This window comes from Marmota marmota, unplaced genomic scaffold (genome assembly GCF_001458135.2).
Source record: "Marmota marmota marmota unplaced genomic scaffold, marMar, whole genome shotgun sequence".
NCBI lineage: Eukaryota > Metazoa > Chordata > Mammalia > Rodentia > Sciuridae > Marmota > Marmota marmota.
In genome coordinates, this window is record NW_025999962.1 from 4,906,669 (window position 1) to 4,929,456 (window position 22,788).

At 46.5% G+C, this 22,788-nt stretch overlaps 1 long non-coding RNA gene across 1 annotated transcript; it reads left to right on the top strand.

The window, feature by feature from the left end:
- The first annotated feature begins 6 nt into the window (after positions 1-6).
- LOC125616807 lies at positions 7-20,603 on the top strand. The gene is made up of 3 exons (XR_007347563.1): positions 7-1,019; positions 1,176-4,699; positions 20,593-20,603. It is a non-coding gene; the product is annotated as an uncharacterized LOC125616807 (long non-coding RNA).
- Positions 20,604-22,788: the final 2,185 nt, after the last annotated feature.

Here is a 22,788-nt window from a genome sequence, read left to right on the forward strand (position 1 = left end):
GGCTCTAGGCAGCCGCAGAAGTGGGAGGTGGGCGTCTTCAGGAGTCTGAGCGGAGCAGGGGCGCGATTGGAGAGAAGGCAGGCGGAGAGTCCTAGGGGCCCGCGGGTGGGCGAGGGGTGCCGGCAGCGGGGCTGGAGGAGAGGTGTGGCCGGGGAGCGCCAGTGAGCGGGCAGGAGCCGCGGATGCGCCCATTCTGGGCTCTTTGATGACCGCCCTCCATTTCCTTCCTTTCCACCCTCCCTGTCCTGCCTCTGTGTGCGTGTGTCTGGGGAGGGTGGGAGAGCAAAGCCCTTCCATGTCAGCAGGACCTAGGATTGGGGGACCAGCAGGAGAGGCTTGAGTGTTTGCCCATTTGACTCTCCAAGTTTCTCCAGACTCATTGAATCCCAGATGGGGACTCTTGCTCTTTCTCTGGGGCTTGTAAACTAGTTTATCCTGAGAGGTATGGTAGCTGCTGAATTTCAGCGATTCATTCAGTTTCGCTCACTCACAGTTGGATTTTCTTTCCAGAAGGAGAGCAAGCTGTGCTGTCTCCTTGGGATCAGTACAGCCCATCTTTGGTGCCTCAGGGAGGCCATGCTCTGACAGGGTGCCTGAGGGAAGGTGGTCTTTGGGTGGGGCGTACACATCATTCCTGGGTCTTGCCTCTTCTCCTTTACCCCAACTGTCCTGAGTTTTTGTGGTCAAGGAGAGTTGGCAGCTCACAGTCTCCAAGGCTACTCATTATACTGTTTACCAAACACTCCCTGGCTGTCCTGATGAAAATCAAGAGACCAGCTCAAATAATTTAAACCTGAGCTGCGGATGTGAGCTCACACTTTTCTTCCCTCCTCTTGGGTTCCTCTCTTTGCAGTTATTTCAGAATGCTGAAGTTCTGTTTTAACCCTCCTAGGATTGCCAACTTGGATCCCAGGGAGAGGGGACCAGGTGGGTCTTATTGAGTGCTAGCCCTCCTGTTCCATCTTGAAACACTCTTATTCCCCCAGCTTTGCAAGCCTGCCCAGAGCTGCCTCATAAAGGTTTTTTTTTTTTTTTTTTTTTTTAAATATTTATTTCTAGTTTTCGGCGGACACAACATCTTTGTTTGTATGTGGTGCTGAGGACCGAACCCGGGCCACACGCATGCCAGGCGAGCGCGCTACCGCTTGAGCCACATCCCCAGCCCCCTCATAAAGGTTTGAATGGGCGCCAGTGCAACTTGGATTTCTCTTGATTCACCTGGAAAGCATTGATCTGTGTTCGTTTAAACTTAACTGGAGTTGTTTGGCAGCCTCCTTTGTGAAGTTGTGCTGGTTGAGATACGAGGCCACTACATCAAAAACTTTCCTGAGGGGCTGGGGATATGGCTCAAGTAGTATCGCGCTTGCCTGGCATGCGTGAGGCACTGGGTTCAATTCTCAGCACCACATAAAAATAAAATATTGTGTCCACCTAAATCCAAAACAAAAAACAAACAACAACAACAAAAACTTTCCTGAAGTGTGTTTTTCTTTTGACAATTGTCTTAAAGTTATAAAGAAATTGGCCATTAGGCCAATGATATTTATTACTTGGGAAAGTAATATAACACAGGAGTAGATGAACAACTCATTTGAATGGAAATGGTAGTTTTTTTAAATAATATTTTTTTCGTTTTATTTGTTCTTTTTAGATATACATGATATTGGTGTGTATTTTGACATATATAGGGAGTGTGACTTTTTCTAATTAGCATTCCATTCTTGTGTTGTACATGACGTGGAGTTACACTGGTCTTGTATTCATATATGAGCATAAAAAAGATATGACTGATTTATTCTACTGTCTGGAAATGGTATTCTTATCTCCTGCTGTTTTGGGAACTGGAACTTCATTACTTTTAGCCCAGATGTTAAGAGGTCATAATATTTAAATAATTTAAAATTATGCATATGTAAAAAACAATATCTAGGTTTTCAACAGGGCCTGCTGCTGTGAAGCAGGATTGCCTTTACCTGGTCCTGGGTGTCCAGTCCAGATTTCGGATAACCAGGTATTTCTGGGGTAGGAGCAGAGGGGTTCTTGTCCTTAGCCATTTCATTACTCCTCTGTCACTTGAAAGTCTGTGCTGAGTTAAGACATGATGCCAGGCTTCCTGCTTCTGAAGGGATCATCAGTTGATTATTCCAGGATGTGTGGAATATCAAACAAATTAAAGTAATATTTATAATAGCAATGGCACCCTGTGTTTAGATGTTGCTGTAGCATTACCAGTGCTCCCAGCCCCCCTCACCTGAACTGCCCAGCTGACTCGAGCCTGCCTTATCTGCCATCTGATTGTATTTCGGCTTCATGGAGACCGCCCTGTAGATTATGTGGGTAATGGCCATGTTCACATGAGTGATAGTGTCAGTTCATTTTTTTTTTTTCCCCAGTTGTTTGGAACTGCCACTGCATACCTGAAAGCAGCAGAACCACCTTGCATTCCATAGGTAGAGTCCTTTCTTTATGCCCCCACCTGAAAGCATTGTTCTTTTGAAACTTGGCTTCTGGTGGGTCTCAGTGCTGTTCTGATAGTTACGTTCTGCCTGCTGAACGTTACATCCTAAAACAATTCTCCAAGTATTTTGCACAATGTGACATTTTTGACATCTGTGTAGTTTCAAAGGTAACTGTTTGAGGGGTAGCAGGCGTCTGAGAGCACATATTTTGGTATTTTGATTAAAATCACATGTAAAGCCAGGTGCGGTGGTGCACTCCTGTAATCCCAGCAGCTTAGGAGGCTGAGGCAGGAGGAACTCTAGTTCAAAGCCAGCCTCAGCAACTTAGTCAGGCCCTAAGCAACTCAGTGAGACCCTGTCTCTAAAGAAAATACAAAATAGAGCTGGGATGTGGCTCAGTGGTCCAGTGTCCCTGAGTTCAATCCCTAGTTACCGCCCCCCCTCAAAAAAAAAATCACATGTAAAACAAAGATCCTAAATCTCTGCTTAAGTTATATATTGACTCATGCTTATTCTCATCAGTGTGTGTTTATTTTTTTTGCTTAATAAAGCAGAGTACCAGGTAATCATTATTTTTTTTTCTTAAAGTCTTTTCCTTTTTTTTTTTTTCATTTTTCCTCTCTCCCCCCCCCACCTTCTTCTTCTTCTCTGTGATGGGGAACCCAAGGGCTTAGTTACACAACCTAGCACATGCTAGAGAAGTCCTCTACCATTAAGGCTCACCCCAACCATTTATTTATTTATTTAATTTAGTTGTAGGTGGATAGCATGTCTTTATTTTGTTTGTTTATGTAGTGCTAAGCATTGAACCTAGTGCCTCTCATATGCTAGGCAAGCGCTCTGCCACTGAGCTACAACTCCAACTCCCACCCCTAGCCCATTTTTAAAAATTTTTAATCTTCAATCACTCACGTTTCTTGGCTCCACACAGAGAATGTGGCAGTGTATACAAAACAAACTCAATTATCAAAGATCTCAACAAGAAACTTTAGAAAGGTTAAATAAGGATAGAAACTTTGCTATAAATTTAGAAACCACAGGTGTGATGGTTTGTGTAACATGCTCTGTAGCTATATGAAATTTTTTTTCCCTCCTCAGAATATGGGATGGTAGTGTGATAGGACGTGATGGAGATCAGGAGCCCTAGGCTCTGTCCAGCCTTTCCCTGACTAGCCTTGAGGTCAAGGACAGTCAACACAGATCTTGAGGTCTCAGTTTTCATATTTTCTTTTTTTTTTTAAATATTTTTTAGTTGTAGATGGACACAATAGCTTTATTTTATTTTTATGTGATGCTGAGGATTGAACCCAGTGCCTCACACATACTAGGTGAGCACTCTACCGCGGAGCCATAACCCAGCCCCATCAATATTTCATATTTTCTTTTGAAAATTTTTTGTAGTTGTAGATGAGCAGAATACCTTTATTTTATTTGTCTATTTTTATGTGGTGCGGAGGATTGAACCCAGTGCCTTACACATGCTAGGCAAGCGCTTTGCAGTGAGCTACCTCAGTTTTCATATTCTTAAAATGTGGAGCTTAGAGGTTCTTAACCTTTTGAAACTCTGAAAATAACCATGATCCCCTTCCCCCAAAAGATGCATGTGGCCAGCTTGAGGGGCCTGGAACCCAGGTTAAGAGTGGGATCTGCCCCCCCAAGCCGCCTCTCTCATGGCCTGGTGGTATCGTAGTGGGCATCTCGCATGGCCTGGTGGTATCGTGCTGGGCATAGCACCTTCTTCAGCTGCCTCTTGCCTCCTGTATTCTATAACCCTATTTTCCTGATCATCTTTGAGCTAATAATAACAGTGGCTTTTATTTATAGAGGACACACATTCCAAAGCATTTTCACCTATCATTTTTTGTGTCCAGAACATTTCTGAGTGGATGGTAGTGGTAGATGTTCCTTTTTGTAATGAAGAAAGGGTCGCCAGGCGTGACCACCACTCTGACAGGATCTCGAGTGAGGCTTGTCCTGAGACTAGAACTGGACTCCAGTTGCCAGCATGGTTTTTTTCCATTGGGTTTGCTTCCTTGGTGGTTGTCATTATGAGTTATGTTTGGCAGTGTAAATATCCCAGAATGTGTCACTTGCAGCGGAAACTATTTGTGCGTCTCCTGAAGGACTGTTTTTCTGTTGGAATTTGGATCCCTAAACACCTTTCTGCCTGACCATGGAAAGGTTATTTATATATTTTTTTCTTGCCACATTTTTCAAAGGGGCAAATTTGTAGAGCTTGGGTTTTTGAGCAGATTTAATGTTTATTGATTAAAGAGTACATTGAGATGATGACTTTTCAGTTGCTTAGCACTTCAGAAAGTTGTGAAATAAATGTTATTTGAAAATTCCAAATGTTTGACTTGTCCCATCCAAATATGTCCTCCTGGGCGAGACGCTCCTTGTGGCTTGAGGTTCCTCCCTGGGCTCAGAGTCTCTGGGTGGGTTTGAAACTTGGGTGTGGATTGTGCCAGTGACCATGACTATCTAACAGTAGCTTCTTGTGGCCACATTCCTAACACCTTCAGGATTGAGTTTTGTCAGTTTATAAGCAGAATAGAGAGCCTCAGCTATGTAAAGAGCACATGTATGTGAAAGAATACAAAACTTTTTAAAAAAAATATTTATTTTTTAGCTTTTATTTATTTATTAGGTGGTGCTGAGGATCAAACCCAGTGCCTCACACATGCTAGGAGAGCACTCTAACACTGAGCCACAACCCTAGCCCCATGAACATGAAATTTTAAAGCTGCACAGATGTTAGATTGTTTATTTCTGATGAAAGTAATCATCCTAATCAGTGTTTTGATTGTGCAGCATGGAAGTTGGTAGAGCTGCTCACAGTAGGCATCACTCACGAGTGGCAGGTAGCAGAGGAATCCCCCATCCTCCTGTCAATCCATGCTGGGGTCTGTCAGGAGAAGGGCTGACTAATCTTCATCATTGAGGTGTGGAAAAGAGATCTGTGTGTATCACAGACCATTCCTTTAAGATACCTGCGAGTACAAGGTGGCCACACATGGCCTCAGGGACATTGGACATGAAGCCTCTCCCAGGGAAGGGCCTTCTTGCGGTGAGAGGAGCTGTTGGAGGCTCCTGCTAAGGCTGACTGGTGAGCAGTGTGCCACCACCCAGAGCAGAAGTCTGGTGGGAATCCAGGCAGTCAAAGGCGACGCTATGATGGAGAAAGAGCAGCAGGTTGTGCCACCAGGCAGTTCCAGTTACTGTGGAGTGTGGACGTGGCCTGCCACAGGCCTGCTTCTCGGCTCTGCCTGCACTGCCTCTTCCCTGCAGGTTGGCCCATCCCTTCCGTTGGCTTCCTCTTTGATGTAGATATCGACGGGGGGGGGGGGGGTTGGGCAGGGGGGGCAGGGAGCTGGGGACACTGATAAGCTGCCATGGAAGTGCTGGGGTTTCACTACTGTCACACTCTGGGCTGCTTGGAGGTTGTCTTAGCTGCTGGTGTCTGGACGGGCATCAGTAGCTGAAGGGAAATGGGTGAGGTGTGGTGAGGGGGCTGCACTGGCAACTGCGTTTCTGTTGTGCCTCTGGCACCTAGCTCTGCCTGCCACTCTGGGCCCTGAGATTAAGGGACTGTTGTGCTCTGTGGAGTCAGCTCAGGGTCAGCAACAGGCCTAGAAACAGTTATGTTTCACGGTGACAGTGCCAGATAGGAGGGGGTGCACAGTGGGAGGGGAGGAGGGCAGGTGGGACTGCTCACGGGATGTGGCTGAGACTGGCCTTTGCTAGCACTGAGGTGGGATGATGGAGGAGAGCCCTGGGCAGAGGCAGAGTCGTCAAGAACCTGTGTGCAGGTGGCATGTGGACGGGCTGCCGGGTGTGGAGGAGGGAAGGTCAGTGGGCAGGCTCTGTGTGCTGGGCTTGGGTCTGAACCCCCTCCTGGAGACTGGGGCCCACACAGAGCCACTTTAGGGTATTCCACAGAGGAGGATGAAGGTCTTGGCAGAAGCGGGAGGTGGGTAATGGGTCAGCTGCCTGGGTCTGCTCTTTCCACATGGTTCATGCTCACAAGTCTATGAGGTTAGAATGGAACCTTCACTGTCAATTCCTGCAGAAAAAAGGTCATGTCGCATTAAGGAATCAGAGGTTAGAAACATGGCTTTTTTTTTTTTTTTTTAGTTGTAGGTGGATATAACATCTCTATTTTATTTATTATTTATATATGGTGCTGAGGATCGAACCCCGTGCCTTGCATGTGCTAGACAAGTGCTCTGCCACTGAGCTACAACCCCGGCCCCTAGAAACATAGTTTTATTTTATTATTTTTATTTATTTAGTTTTTTTTTTAAGGTGGACACAATATCTTTATTTTACATTTATGTGGTGCTGAGAATCGAACCCAGTGCCTCACGCACGCTAGGTGAGTGTGCTACCACTTGAGCCACATCCCCAACTCCTAAACATAGTTTTAAGTAAGCCCTGGGTTCTGTTTCCAGCTCCACCACCAGGTGACCCTGTGACCTTCCTTGGCCAAATGTATCAACATTTCTGAGACTGGGTATCTTAGTTTGAGCTGCTGTAACACAGAGTACTTCAGACAGGTAGATTGTAAACAACCGGGATTTACTTCTCACAGTTCTGGAATCTGGAAGTCAGATCAGGGTACCAGTAGGGTTGGGTTTTTTCCCAGATTACAGACAGCTGAATTCTGATTGTACCTTACAGTGTACCTTATAAGGCCATTAATCCCATTCATGACGTCACCCCCTGTTTAGATCTCAGATCCCGCCTTCCAATACCATTGCAGTGAGGGGCAGGATTTGAATAAAAGAATTTGGGGGAGACATAGACATTCAGTTAATTGTACCAGGACACCGACAGCCCCTTTTTCCTAGGATTGAGGTAGGTCCTATGAAGTAACAGCCCCAGAGTTCATCATGTGTGCCTGATTGATAGTCCTGGCTTAATAATTTTGGTGTCACTCAAAGTATGTGTAAGTGAATATGCAAATTAAGCAAAGTGTACCTTTAAAGTGCCATGTTGATTTTATTTTATACAATTCTGAAAATCCTTCTAAAATGTTTTGTTCTTCCTTTAGGTAGAGTATATGTAATGTGTTAGACTTCCCTTGGTGACAGGGGTCCTGTGTGGCATACCCTTGTATCCTGGCTCTCCCAGCCTGTCTCCTCCCTTCTCACCAACTCTGGGTTTCTGCCTGCTTCTCTCGACTTTTTGGGAGTGAGGCTGAGGTTGGGCGCCTCTTCCCTGGGTTTTGAGGGCAGCCCTGCCAGGTAGGGGCCTTCCGCCCGGCTTGATGACTCTGTGCTGAGGGTCATGTTAGTGGCTTGCAGAAAGCCTGAGACTGGGATGAAGGGATGTGGTTGTGACTGAACATGGTGCCTAAGAACAGGAAGGGAGCCTGTGTGACTGTGATAATCACTCACATGTAGGCGAAGAAAAACGGAAGGACTTGGAAAAGTAAATGATAAGGGCGGGGACGCAGCTCAGTGGGTAGAGCGCTGGCCCACACACAAGGCCCTGGGCTCGATTCCAGCACCACCAAAAACTGTATGTGCACTGATCTGATCACATGTAAAATATTATTAAAATTTTATGCAGCAGTGATAGTTAAGGCTGTGGAATTATGGAAAGTCTTCTTTTTTTCCAGACTGTACCATTGCCCATTATGTTTCAGAATTAATATTTAAGTCATAACTTGATTTTATAATTAAAAGAAGTATATATAAAAACAGTCTGGGGGCTGGGGTTGTGGCTCAGTGGCAGAGCACTTGCCTGGCACATGTAAAGCACTGGGTTCGATCCTCAGCACCACATAAAAATAAATAAAGGTATTGTGTCTATCTACAGTTAAAAATTTTATTAAAAAAACCAAAAAATAATTTGGTTGCCAAGGTCTTTGCAGCTTATCACCAACTTCCCCACAGCCTTCATTTTGTTTTCAGAACAACCTTGTTGGTTTGTTCCCCTCTTCGTGGTTCAGAGGAGAAGAGGCAAAAGTGGATGGGTCAGTGACTTTGCCTGAGGCCACCGACCTAGACCCGGCCTGGGCCTGAGCCAGAGCTCCCAGGGAGGTAGTTGAGAGGCCCTCTGTCTGTACCTACAGGGTGGTCTGTAGTACATGAAATCAACTGTGGCTAGTGTTTTGAAGTTTCCTATTGAATTAAATGGAATTTTAGTATAAAGTGACGCCTAAAATGTAGTTTGTGAACATTTTCATATTTTAAACCATGTTTGTGTTCCATTATACTAAATTATGTTGCCACCAAGTGAGTGTGCCAAGGTTGTGAATTGCGGTCTTCAAAAGAACCACGGACCGGCTCTGCTCCCTGCACAGACCTCCAAGCCTGCTATTAGCGGTTCTGGAACTGGTTGATTTGCTGAAGCCGGCCTACCTTGGTGCCCTTTAGCTTGGACACAACCATGTTTTAACTAAGCAGTTGTGATCCTGCACCAGCACCTGTATCATCATTAGGGAGGCTGGGCCTGGGTGGGAATGGGATCAGTGGTGAGAGGGGGCACCCCCCTGCTGAGTTCTGGGGTTTTCTGAGGGACCATAAAAGAAAGTTTACATTCTTGCTAGTTGAATTCTTGCAACAAGATAACTTTAATTCTACTTTACCCAGTAGTAAACCAAAGTTCAGAGAGATTAAGTCACCTTCAGAGGGTCAGAGTTGATGCTAAAGCCTACACTTAGGTCGTTTTACCGTATTGCCTAAGTAGATTTGGAGCCACTTGCCCTCAAATGTGAAAACAATCTCTCAAAGTTAATCTCCCTCTACACCCCCTGAGAAACAGAAAATGAGGCAAATTATGTGGTCTTTGTTTAAGGCAGTATCTGTGCTTGCAACTGACCTGATAAAGGAAATTTGAAAGTTCTTAGTACTTCACGCAGCAGGACATGTGCAGCTGCTGATGTGTAGTCAAAACCTGGTCATCCCCGAGCTCACGCAGGTGGGTTGGTCAGTCATGAGGAGCACACCCAGGATTCCAGAGGCCCTGACTTAGGGGCCTCACCTTCCACAGCTGCATTCTAAGAGATGTCACCTGCTATTAAAAAGCAGGTAGTCGAAGGAGAAGAAATTGCGTTTTTGTGTGCTTGTCTTACACTGTACTTTGTAAAACTGAGAAAGGCTTACATTTTGTTGATATCTTGTTATCAAATGAAGATGATTTGTGCAGGTAAATTAGAGCAGATGTTTTAATGCTTGTGACAGTTATCATTTTTATGCCAAAATGATTTTTTACTTTTTTTTAAATATATTTTAAGTTGTAGGTGGACACAATACCTTTATTTTATTTACTTATGTGGTGCTGAAGATTGAACCCAGTGACTCACTTGTGCTAGGCAAGCACACTACCACTGAGCTACAACCCCAGCCTTACTTTAAGATCTTTTAAAAATTGAAGGAACATTCGGGTGTGGTGATATATACCTGTAATCCCAGGGACTCGGAGGCTGAGTCAGGAGTATTGTGAGTTGGAGGACAACCTCAGCAATTTAGTAAAACCCTGTCTCAAAAGTAAATAAATAAATAGGGCTGGGGAATGCCCCTGGGTTCAATCCCTGGTACTAGAAAGAAAGAAAGGGAGGGAGGGAAGAAGGAAGGACAACATAGAAAATGGGGTTTCCTGAAGAAATGCTTTTGTGTGTTATCTTCCATATGCACAGGGTTTGTTTATTTTTGTTTACTGTAGTTGTAGAAGGACAGAATGCCTTTGTTTATTTATTTTATGTGGTGCTGAGGATCCAGCCCAGTGCCTCACACATGCCAGGCCAGCGCTCTGCCGTTGAGTTGCAGCCCCAGCCCTGCGGGTTTTCATGAGTCCTAGAGTGGGTACCAGAAGCAGGTGCTGCTGCCCGTGGACTGCGTCTCTAGCAAGCATTAGACGGGCAGGAGCAGCGCCTCGCCTCTGCCGTCTCACAGCATTGCTCTCGGGCTGTCAGTCTGAACGCGGGGAGCCTGTGGGTCAAAGATGGTATTCTTACCTCAGAGTCATCCATTGTAAATGGGGGACATTTGAAGCCTGCACTGACCTCAGGAGTCTGCCTTCTTTTCAGTAATCAACACTGTTATGGTTACATTTTTCAGATTCACTTAAATATTTTATCAAATATTTTCCATTGTTTTTCCTTCTTGGTCCCTCCATTCATGAGGCTCAGCAAATATGGGGTAGGGTTGCTCTGCCTCTGAGGATAAGTACCAGGAGGCCTCCCCCATGTTCTTATCATCATCATCTTTAAATTTTTTTTTTGTGTGTGTGTGTGTGTGTGTGCGCGCGTGTGTGCTTGGGATCACCCCAGGGCCTTGTACATGCTAGGCAAGTGTTTACCACTAAGCTATACACCTGAGTCTACTCCCCAGAAGGTTTTTTAATGGCTGTATTATTCTGTTAAGGTAATGAGATTAAAACATTCCCTTTTGCTGGACATTTTAGGTTATTTCCTCTTTTTGGCTAATGTAGATGATTAACAGTTTTCAATTTCACTTTTATTTTTCTGCAGTTTGTTTCTGGGGATAAATTCCCAGGAATAGAAATCTTGGATTAGGCTGGGGCTATGGCTCAGTGTAAAATGCTGAGTACTTTCTCGCACGTGTGAGGCCCTGGCCCAACCCCAACCCCTAGTGCTGCCAAGAAAGGGAAAGAAATCTTGGATTAAAGGCTATGAATATCTTAAGAGTGTTTTGAAATCCTGCTCTACTCCTTGTAAGTCTTTATTTTTCTGGCATTTTGGGTGAAGAAAATGGGAGATTATTTCTCCTGAAGGTGCCTTGGTTTTTAGACCTTATGCATAGCTGTGAGATAAGAAACTTTTGTGAGGGTTTCTTGAATGAGTCACATTTCCTTCCTAAGTTTCTGGATATCTTTTTATTTGAGTTGGATGCTTTATTTTTGTGATGAAAAGCCCTTACTTGGGGCTGGGGGTATATCTCAGCAGTAGAGCTGGTGCCTAGTGTTGTGCAAGGGCCTGTGATTCCCAGAGCGTGCACACACACACAGAGTCCTTCTTTATTATTAATCCCTGAGCTAATGTTCTACATTCCGAAGGCTGTAAATGTTTATGGTAGCATTCCTTCATCAGTTTTGTCCTCAGGATACTCTGAACCACAGCAACTCATAGGACATGTTTTAGTTTGCTTTCCTGCATTTACGTTGTGCATGTTGAGGACTGGGCAAGGCTATTTCTGCTGGTTTTATTCAAATCGGACACCAGCATGGTGACACACACCTGTAATCCCAGTAACAGGGAGGCTTAGGCAGGAGGATCCCAAGTTTGAGGCCAGCCTCAGCAACTTAGTGAGACCTTGTCTCAAATAAAAAGGGCTGGGGATGTTGCTCAGTGGTAGAGCACCCCTGGAGTCAACCCCCACTACCACCAAAACCAGAAGACAACAACAAAGACTTTCATTTGGAAATCAGGATAGCTCTGGGTCCTGTGAGCCTGTGGCTGTTGCCTCTGCAGTAGCACTTTCTGGGCGCTGCTGTCCCGAGTGTCCCGTGTCTCCTCCTTGCTGGAGGTGAACATGTCAGAGGAGCTTCCTGGGGAGAGTGTCACACTGGTGCTTTCTCTTGGTTTTGTTCATTTGCTTGTTTGTTTTTTCCATCCTAAAGTCCACTGTGGCTTTCTACCATGTCCCCTCTGTGGGCTGATTGGCTTTTCCACCTACCACTGTCCTCAGGTATTCACTTTCAGACTGAGTGCAACCCTGTTTTCCTGGTGGCTCATTTTCCAGTGTTTGCAGAGGACAAGGTGCATAGTGGGGACATGGAGGGGGCCCAGGTAGGGAGCCAGGGGCAGGCCTGCCCAGCTCAGCTCTTACCCTCATCCCCTTCCTTCAGTTCCTGCTGTGACAACTGTGTGTGTGTGGGGGGTGTCCACCCCTCCCCTGGGGCTGTCTCCCCTTTAGTTTTCTGTCCTCCTCTTGGGCAAAAACTGGCTTTTCTTGGTTCCTCTTATCCCAGCTAAGCTGACATTCACAATCAAACCAAACCAAAGGACTTTATTCTATACTAAGGTGGGAATAAGAGGAACAATCACAAATGACACAAAAGCATAAGTGTTTGTTCCCAATGCAAGCTGGCTGTGGTGCCAGCCCTCCAGGGCTAGTCTACTCTCAGCTCTGCTGGGCGCTGTCACTTCCTGCTCCCCGCCACCCTATTTATTCTGTCAGTAGGACCAAATTTTTGAGTAATGCTTGGCTCTGTGCTTGGCTGCTGAGTTTTTATCACAAGTGTAGAGATTGTACTTTGCTCTGATTTCCACAGATGCCTAAACATGTCTGGGTTGCCGTTGCCTCGGCAACTGACTGAGCAGTGCTTGTGAGTGCAAAGGCTCTGGCCGGGCTGGGTGGGCGCCCAAGTCATCCTTAGGGCGCCTCAACCAAGCCGAATGATCACAGCTGAGTCCTTGAGGCACTTGCCCTTTGCTCCCCTTTGTCCATCCCATTTTCTTTTGATTTTCCTGAGAAATCTCTGCTTACCTGCCCCTGTTCTGCTGGGGGACATGGCACAGAGCGGGCCTAACCCTGAGGCACCGTCCCACAGTAGCCCTTGACCTGAGCATTATTCTGGGATGGTGCCCGGTTCCTCATGCTGTCCTGTCAATTTTCTTTTGTTTCTCAGACCCAGGGCTGACAGTTCCATAGAAACAGGGCCTTGTAGTAGGCCAGAGGGATAGTTCTGACTTAGCATAAGTCATGGGAAAAATGCACCGTGATTGGATCACTGGGCCCTGCAGTGTGTATCCTTTTATGAAGACTGAGTGAAGGGGTTGGTCTAATGGCTCCCAGACTTACCCTTTGCTCTTCTCTCTTAATGTGGGTTTTGTTTCCTTTTGGGTTGCTTCTTGCTCTTGTAAGCCTGTGTCTGAAGTTGCTCGATGGTGGTGGAGGACGATGGGAGCCGACTCATTGCCTCCCTTTAACGCTCAGGTAGGCTACTTTCCTTGAAGATTGTGCACGTGCACACACACACATGCACACGCACCTCATTTCCAGAATGGGTATTTTGGACATGTCTGCTACTTCTGCCAGGAACGTGTGGGTTTACAATGTTTAGAAATAGTTTTAAAATGGCTGTGCTCTTACTAATAAATAAAGGGATGGGACACCTCCTGGTATCCCTACCCTCCAAAAACTTCATGTTAGCCTTGTGATTGGCAGAGAGGGAAACAAACTCAGCCCAGGGGGAACTCCAGGGGGTCCTGGGGCTGGTGTGTGGGTGGGGCAGCACCCCTTCCCCAGTGGACTGGGGAATCGCCAGCGCTATGCACTTCACAAAGCCTGGGAAGTTCATCCTCTCCCTCTGAAGGCCTGGGTCCTGACCTGGGACCCAGGTTGCTTTCCCTGTACGGAGCCCCTCTCCAGCAGTGGGATAGGGACTGGCCTCTGTTGAGTTTGGGTCTGGGGCCCGCCCAGGGCTGTGGGACTACTGGTGTGTCTGGACTCCTTGCTAGATCAGAACTCTGCAGTCAGAATCCTGGGCTTGGCCTGTCCCTGCCGTTCATTGTGGGACCTGCCTCGCCTTTACAATGGAGTGCTGAGGGGACTGTTGTTTGTCCTGGATGAGTGCCTGTCAGGGCCCAGCACAGGTCGCCCACAGAGCTCCCTGTAGCACAGCTCCTGCGACGCGACCCTCCCCTCCCTCCAGCTGTGTGCTTCCCTTCTGGGGGTGGACACTTCAGAACTCTTCAGACCCATGTTCTCGCTTTGGTGCATGGGTGGTCCCCACCGTGGCTCTGGCTCCCCAGGAAGTCAGCAAGTGACTGCAAAGGACTACTCCTTCAGGGCTGTGCCCAGCAGGCATGGTTTAATAATCTGATACGTATGTGCTGCACCCCCACACATACAAAAAACATTCATATGTTACTGTTATAAACCATGCTGTGATATGATGAAATCCTAATTCATTTAAAAACTAGAATTTATAATATCCTCCTGTCACCTTGATTTCCTATGCCATTGAATGCAAAAAGTACTATCATCTAGTGATTTAGGGACTTTGTCAGTCTTATAGGACCCTTTTCTTGCAGGGATGGTTAGTAGGAGTTTACTGTTGTCCTTTTCCCTGCCCTCTGGCATCTGCGTGCCTGTCAGTTCAGGGCATGTTGTGCAAATGCGGTCCCTGGTGTGGTAGGGCTGAGCTGTGCACTGGAAGCAAGGTCAGGTACCCCAAACCCGATCAGGTTCAAATAGGAGATGCCAGAGCACTGGCGGTTCCCACGGGGAGGGCCCTGAAGGAATTCTGCTGAATCTCTCCCTAGAAATGGGCTCAAACATTTTTGCAAGCAATTCTAATGGGTTCCTAAAGCCCTATCAATTTGTACAGCAAATATTTGAATATCTGCTGTGTTGGCACTGGGGCTGCAAGACGAAAACAGTAGATGAAGGCATTACATTCTGATTAGGGGAGACAGAGTATAATTAAACTCCCTCTGGCCCAGTGTGCAGGGAAGGCTGGCCTCGGTGGGCTGAGGACCTAGGCTAGCTCCCTTCCAGCTGTCTCATCCCTGTCCTGGAGGTTTTTGTTTTTTAAATATTTTTAGTTATGGATGGATATGATACCTTTACTTTACTATTATTATTATTGTGTGTGTGTGTGTGGGGGGGTGCTGGGGATGGAACCCAGTGCCGCCTCACACATGTGCTAGGCAAGCCCTCTACCACTGAGCCACAACCCCAGCCCCTGTCCTGTTTTTGAACTTACCATGATTTTTTTTTAAAATTTGGTACATATTGAGGTTTATTTTGTGCCAGGTGCCCAGCTTTCCCCTGCCTGATTACACTCATCCTCAGGACAGCATTGTTTTGCAGGTAAGAAGCTGTGCTTAGAGGGTTGAGGTGCTGGCCCCCAGTGACTATGTGCTGATGATCAGTGTGCAGTGTGGGTTTTGGCACTTGGGAGCCAGGCCTGAGCATGCCATCAGAAATGCCAGCAATAATGAAGTGTGGGGCTGGGGTTGCGGCTCAGAGGTAGAGCGCTTGCTTAGCCCACTGAGGCACTGGGTTCGATCCCCAGTACCACATAAAAAAACAACATCAACAAAATAAAGGTATTGTGTCCATCTACAACTAAAAGTGTTCTTAAAAAAATATTGAAGAGTGGGCTGGGGATATAGCTCAGTTGGCAGAGTGCTTGCCTCACATGTATAAGGCCCTGGGTTCAATCAATCCCAGTACCCCCCCCCCCCAAAAAAAAAAAAAAAAAAAAAAAGAAATAGAAAGTGTGTCCCTTTTGTCCTGGCTCATGACTATTCCTCTGTCACCAGAAATTTAATCTTCTCTGTGACTGTCACATCAGGTTGCTTTGCTCAAGTAGGGAAGGGTGAGGTGGAGCATGCTTTAAGTTCTCTGCATGGTGGACATTACGGACACTTGAAGTTATTAAGTCTAACTATTTACTGTTAGCAAATTGTGTGATCTCATCCTCAGTCCCAAATAATTGCCTCATGAATGGCATTTGAAATGCAGCATTATTCTTGACTGAGAAGATATATGTGTACAACAGTTTTCTTGTTGTGACTTTTAAGGCACTGCCCACTGGACAGAGTCACTTCCTGAAAAGTTACTTTTAAAAAACACCTTTACTCTGTGAGGATGGAGGGACACACATTTGCCCCTGACTTGGCCCCTGACGTCAGAGTCATTATTCCTCCTGGAAGTTTGCAAGCTGCCATCTTCCTGGCTCTGGCAGCTGTGAGTTCTTTAAATATTTACACTTAATCGCTTTGTGGCTCTGCCTTTTTCTAAGACTTGCCTCACTTGATGTGGGATGCAGGATGCACGGTTGCTCTTTATGCCTATTTTGGAAGGGTCCTACTGTCTGGGTTAGGTTTCTCCGCAGGTGGGAAGGTGCTAGCCAAGCACGCCAGCGTCCAGCTGTTCTTCCTGGCGGCTGGGGCGGGTGGGTGGATGGAAGTGGTGCTGGGATGATGCCCTCTTTGTCTGTGTGATCAAGGGGCCATTGTTGGACAGTCCTGCAGTCTAGTGGAGTTTCCGGCTTTTGCAGGCTGCAAGAATGTAGCTCCAGATGTGGATGTGCAGGGGTGTTTAGGGAAGCCCTCAATATGAGCTTTTTTATATGCTGGGATCACTGTGGATTGGCATATAGGACCTCTTGCCTGGACCTTCTGCTGGGAGACCATGGGGTAGTGCATACCTGTAACCTTCTATACCATGCATGGACACAGAGACTCTGGGATACCCTGGCCCAGTGACCCCAGCCCACTTAACAAAAGAACTGTGTAGGCTTCCTCCCTGAGTATGTCCCCCAGGGTGGTTTGTGCTCTAGGTGCACATGCCTGAGACCCACAGTAGCCAAACAGTGACTATGCACAAGGTGTGTGTGGCCAGAACTACGATGTGTGGATTGGGGTGTCCCCACCAGTGTGTGTGAGGATCCTTGTAGTATAGGACAAAGACCCATAAGTACACTTGGTTTCTTGAAATAAAAAAATCCATGCTTATTTATTTGGTGATATCTGCCCCTCCTTGTTTGACAGATGGGGCTTGAGACCCTGCCTGGAGCCCTGGTGCCAGAGAACCTGGGTCCAAGAGCAGGCCTGCCCCGCTGGGCAGCCATTCTTTCCAGAAACCAGTAACACATGAGGAGGCTCACTGGCCACTGCCCGTTTCCCCAGTCTTCCTTTAGGGCTGCCTGATGTTCTTTGGGTTTTGTCAGCATTCTGGCAATCAGAAGGATTCCTGCCTACGCTGTGGTCTTCTTTAGAGCTCACATTTCATTTCCGCTTTAGCTCAGCAGATTTTAGCTGAAAGCCTTCCAGTGAGGAGTCTTCACGTTGGCGTCTGAGCTCTTCCTAGTGCAAACCCAGCCGCTCTGGCTCAGGGTACTGGTTCTTGCAGAAGCAAGCCAGTGCTCCTCAGCTGCAGGCAGTGCTCTAGGAACCTTGTGGAGCCTTCTTTTTGTGATCTTGTGTTTTTTGTTTTGTTTTGTTTTGTTTTTTAATGCAGCACTAGGGATGGAACGCAGGGGCATTTAACCACTGAGCTGTACCCTAACCATTTTAATAATTATTTATTATTATTTTAAAAAATATTTTTTAGTTGTTAGTGGACCTTTATTTTTTTTATTTATATGCAGTGCTGAGAATCAAACCCAGTGCCTCACACATGCTAGGCAAGCCCACTACCACTGAACCACAACCCAGCTCCTAATTATTTAAGACGGGGTCTTGCTAAGTTGCCAAGGCTGGCCTTGAACTTGCAATCCTCTTGCCTCAGCCTCCTGAGTAGCTGAGATTACAGGTGTGTACCTTCGTGCCTGGCCTTCTTGTGACTTATCCTCTGCTAGGGAGGAAGCAGTGTCTTGGTCCTACAGTGCACATGGCCATCCCTGGCACTGTCCTTCTAGGAGGGATTGCCAAGCTAGCCATGGAGACATAGCAGGGAGAGCTTTGCCTTGGGCTTGGTGAGCCCAGTTGCATTCCTGCCACAGGGTCACAGAAAGTGGTTGGAATGTGGGTTCTCGCCCACATGAGAAAATGATAGTGGTCTTCACGTGTGTCTTATGAAGGAACCTGTTTTCGTATAAAATTATGATATTGAACCTGTTTTAAAACGTCCTTTCTTTTAGTATTGTGGATAAGAGCTGGTAGGGTTTTTTGGTGGTGCTGGGGCTCAGGTCCCAGGCCTGGACATGCTGGGTAAGTAAGTGCACTACATTGAGCTGCATTACCAGCCTGGGACTGGTAGTTTCTGAAGAGAATACTTACTCGATAAAATGAAAGTTAACATAATTAACCCTATGTAATTCTCCCCCCCCCACTTCAAATACTCAGTGAGTTATAGTGAGTAGACAACAGGTTGTCCATATTTAAAGTGTACAGTTTGATAGGTTTTGTCATTTGCATTCATTGTTGCTGTGACACACTGGAGAGTGAATGCGTGGTCACTCCAGGTTTCCCTCGGTGGCTTTGTAGGCCCTTCCCCTCTCTGCTACAGGCAGCCACTGAACTGCTCCCTGCTGCTGTAGATTGATTTGCATTTTGGAGAGAAAGTAAATGGAATCATACACTGTGTACTTTTTGTAGTCTGTTGTCTTTGATTCAGCAAAATTATTTTGAGGTTGATCCATGTTGTATATTATTAATTTCTTTTTTCATCAGTTGTATGACTCTGTCACAGTTTGTCCACTTACCCACTGATGGACATTGGGTGGATTCTAGTTTGGGGCTATTGCAAATAATGATGCTATGTATGAGTTTTTGTATATGCATGCTTTCACGTCTGTGGGGGCCTGGAGTGGACTGGCTGGACGCCAACACCTTCACATTCTGCCGCGTGCTCTCAGAGGTGCGTGCCCAGTTCATCTTTCCTTGCCAGCAGGGGCCCAGCCTGTCTTTTCCTTCTTTGCTGTTCTGGGGGGTCTCTCTGGCTCAGAGTGGTTTTAAATGGCATTTCTCCTGTTTGTTGTTTATGTCTTCCTTGGTGATGTGTCTTTTCAAATCATTTGCCCATTTAAAAAATTCAGTTTTTTGTTTTATTAGTTTCGAGGTATATATTTTGGACATAGGTCTTTTATCAAATAATGTGATTTGCAGATATTTTCTTACCATCTGTGGCTTGTCTTTTCATTGTTTTTTTCAATTTTTAAAAATTTTTAGTTATAGTTGGACACAATACTTTTACTTATTTGTTTTTATATGATGCGGAGGATTGAACCCAGGGCCTCACGCTTGCTAGGCCAGTGCTCTACTGCTGAGCCCAGCCCTGTTTTCATTCTTTTAACAATGTCTTTTGAAGTGTAGAAGCTTTAAAAACTTAATGAAGTCAGTTTGTTCTTTTGTGGCTTGTATTTTTTGGCTGGTGTCACACCTAAAATCTTTACCCAATTCAATGTCATAAATATTTCCTCTGTCTCTTCCAGAAGTTTTAGGTTTTGCATTTAGGTCTGTGACCCATTTTGAGTTACTTTTTGTGAATGGTAAAAGGTATGAAATGAAGTTTTTTTTTTTTTTTTTTTTTTTTTACCTCTGGATATTTAGTCGTTTCAGCACTATTTGTTGAAAAGTCCCCCAAATTTGGGGGAAAATCTTGAACCTGGGAATGAGGGTTCTGGCACCAAGGTCTCTTTCCTTTCATGAGTGTGGATTGTTCTCTGCTGCTTCATCTGGCCTGGCCTTGTCTCCTGGCGTCCTTGGACCCTGGTAACTGGGTAGTGGGTGAGGAAGGGCCTGGTGTCTTTCTCCCTCTGCTCCATGCTGCTGGGAGCCCTGGGCACAGAGGCGTTACAGATTCCTGGTTGGTGGGTTCTGGGCAGCAGCATCATTTCCAGAGGTGACTGTGGAGGCTTGCCAGGAGAGAGAGATGAAAGGACAATAAGCCTTCTGTCCCTGGATGGGTGGCTCCCAGGCTGGGGACGAGGCTGTGTCTACAGAGGGCGGGAGGGGCTGTTCCTTGTTCTGCAAGGGCTAGCAGTGGTGTGACCTGCTGGCTCCATTGTGCCCTGGCCCTTCATGGCCAGCTGGATGACCATGTGGGTGGCCCAGTGTTGATTCCTCTTTTCACTTGAGTCTCAGAGTGGCTTGAGCAGTCTCACGATAGTTACCACTGCAGCAGCTTCCAGAAGGTGGGTGGCCTTCATTTGCTTTGGGACCTGAGGCAGTGGGTCTTGGTGATGCGGGTGCTGTTGGGGCCAGCACTGACAGTGCTGCTGCCACCCAACAGTGATGGAGCTGTGCCGGGTTTCTGTTCTCGCAACTAAAAGGCTCAGGGGTCACTCCAATTAAACTGGACTAACTGGGCTGCATGAAATAACCACACAAGAGACACAATACCTTTTTCTTTGGGGTCGCTGTGACGGCTCCTCTGACCTTAAGGGTCTGCAGAAAAAGAGCGAGAGCACGTGCTGATCCCTTTTATTGAGGAGAAGTTATTTAAATGAGGCAAGGGGTCAGGTTTCAGGGGGCTGAATCTATTTCATGATGTCCACTGTCAGCAGGTTGACTGACACCTGGGTAGACCACACGCCAGGGCACAGTAAGAGAAGGGGACACACACAAGGCACTTCCATGGAAGATTCTATCCTAAACAGGGCAAGGGGTTATATTACAAAGGAACAGGTGAGTATAGCTTCACCCATGGGGCTGTAGCAAGACACACTCATTCACTAGATACTGACCCTCAAACCCAAGAAGGGTAGGGAAAGCTCTGCCACATTTCTGTGACTGAGCGCCTTAGCACCCAGCCGGGGAGTTTGACTCAGTCACATGTAAGGATGGTCTCCCACAGAGCTGCTTCTCTGTTCTGAGCTCTTGTATATATTGCCCCCAGTCAGTCTTCACACAGCCTTATGAGGTGGTGACAGTCAGTTTTCCAGACAAGAAACTGAGGCATAGAGAAGGCGGCCATGTGTAAGAGGTCTTTGAGCCACACTTCTCATTACTGAAGGTGGAAGGATTGAGTTGCTTCATTTTTCACTGACCCTTTTATTTAGTTAGTTTTTATTGGTACATTATGATTATACATAGTGGGATTCGTAATGTGATATTCGCATATAACATAGTGTGATCAGTTTCATTCCTTGGTACCTTCCCCTTCTTCCTCCCATTTGTCACCAACTCTTGCATTAAATAGTTCTCTTTGGATACTGCATTTCCTTATCAGCAACAGGGAAGGGTTGGGCTGTTTGGATTAAAATTTTTCAGTGGCACCTTATTGCCTGTGTGTGTGTGTGTGGGGGGTAGCCACATCTGCAGCTCTTTTTATTTATTTTTTTAAATTTTGAGACAGGGTGTCACTAAATTGTCCTCCTGCTTCATTCAGCCTCCCGAGTCTCTGGAATTACAGGCATGTTCCATAGCACCGGAAAAGGCTTCTCACTTTCTATTTTTTTTTTTTTTTTTTGGTACCAGGTACTCGGAGATACTCGACCACTGAGCCACATCCCCAGCTCTGTTTTGTATTTTATTTAGAGACAGGGTCTCACTCTCACTGAGTTTCTTAGTGCCTCACCATGGCTGAGGCTGGCTTTAAACTCAGGCTCCTCCTGTCTCAGCCTCCCAAGCAGCTGGAATTACAGGCGTGCCCCACTGTGCCCAGCCCACATGGCTGCTTTTTTTTTTTTAATATTTATTGATTTATGTATCTTTAGTTTTAGGTGGATACATTAGTTTGTTTTTATGTGGTGCCAAGGATCGAACCCAGTGCCTCATGCATGCTAGGCAAGCACTATACCACTGAGCCACCACCCCAGCCCCACATGGCTGCTTTTTTAGGCTGAGTGTCCCTCTGGCAAGTGTCCTTGTCCTTGTGAGCTCTCTGACCATGAGGGGACTTGGCAGTAGCCATGAATGACAAGTGTTCAGGGACTGTCTTCTGTCTTTGATATCTGGGGCACACCTAAATTTTCCCAAAGGAGTTTTCTTTCAAGTTCTTTGGGAACAGGTATTTTAAATGAAATTCCTAGAGGTCTCAAACTTGAATGTAGCACTGTTCTCTGAGCATGGTGGCGTGGGTGTGTGTATGGGGGGTGGTTGTTCCTGGACTCTGAATGGGCTGCCTTGAGCCACCATGGTGGGTGTTCAGTGAGGTCCCTTGTTTAGTGATGTCGTCGAGGGGCTTAAGAAGCAGTGCTCTGTGGCAAGCTCAGCAGCCCATGCAGAGCAGCGTTGGCCAGTGTTTGGACACTGCCACATGGCAGGCCCTTTACTCTTTTTTTTTTTTTTTTAAGAGAGAGAGAGAATTTTAATATTTATTTTTTAGTTTTCGGCGGACACAACATCTTTGTTTGTATGTGGTGCTGAGGATCGAACCCGGGCCGCACGCATGCCAGGCGAGCGCGCTACCGCTTGAGCCACATCCCCAGCCCCCCTTTACTCTCTTGACTTCCACTGTTCACCATAGCTCTGCAAGGTCCGTATCACATTACAGGGAAAATGTGGGCTCACAGAGGTAGGTGAGTCACATAACTAGGTCTGAAAGGTTAGCCCCTGTGTTGTGTAGATTCAGTCACCCCCCAGTCACGGACAGTGGCTTCTCTTGTCTGAGTATCGAGGTAGCCTAGTGTCTGTAGGCTGTCAGGAGGTCCCAGGGGATTGCTTCCTGGTGGAAGTGGAGTAGCTCTACCTGCTTGTAGGTGTGTGTAACCTGCGCAGGAGCCTGGGTCTCAGGCTTCACTGTTCAGGAAGTGGAAATCAACAGAGGCTTTTAACCAGGGTGAGGTCAGACCTGGCCTGGGAAGGTTTTCCTGGGGTGGGTGGAAAAGGACAGGGACTGGATGGGGACAATGGAATGCTTTGTGCTGTGCTGCTCACTTCCTGGAACGTCCTTCCTGTCCTTCAGGTCAGAGCGCCAGAGCCCCTGCTCAGTGGCATTTAGTCTAAGGTTGCTCC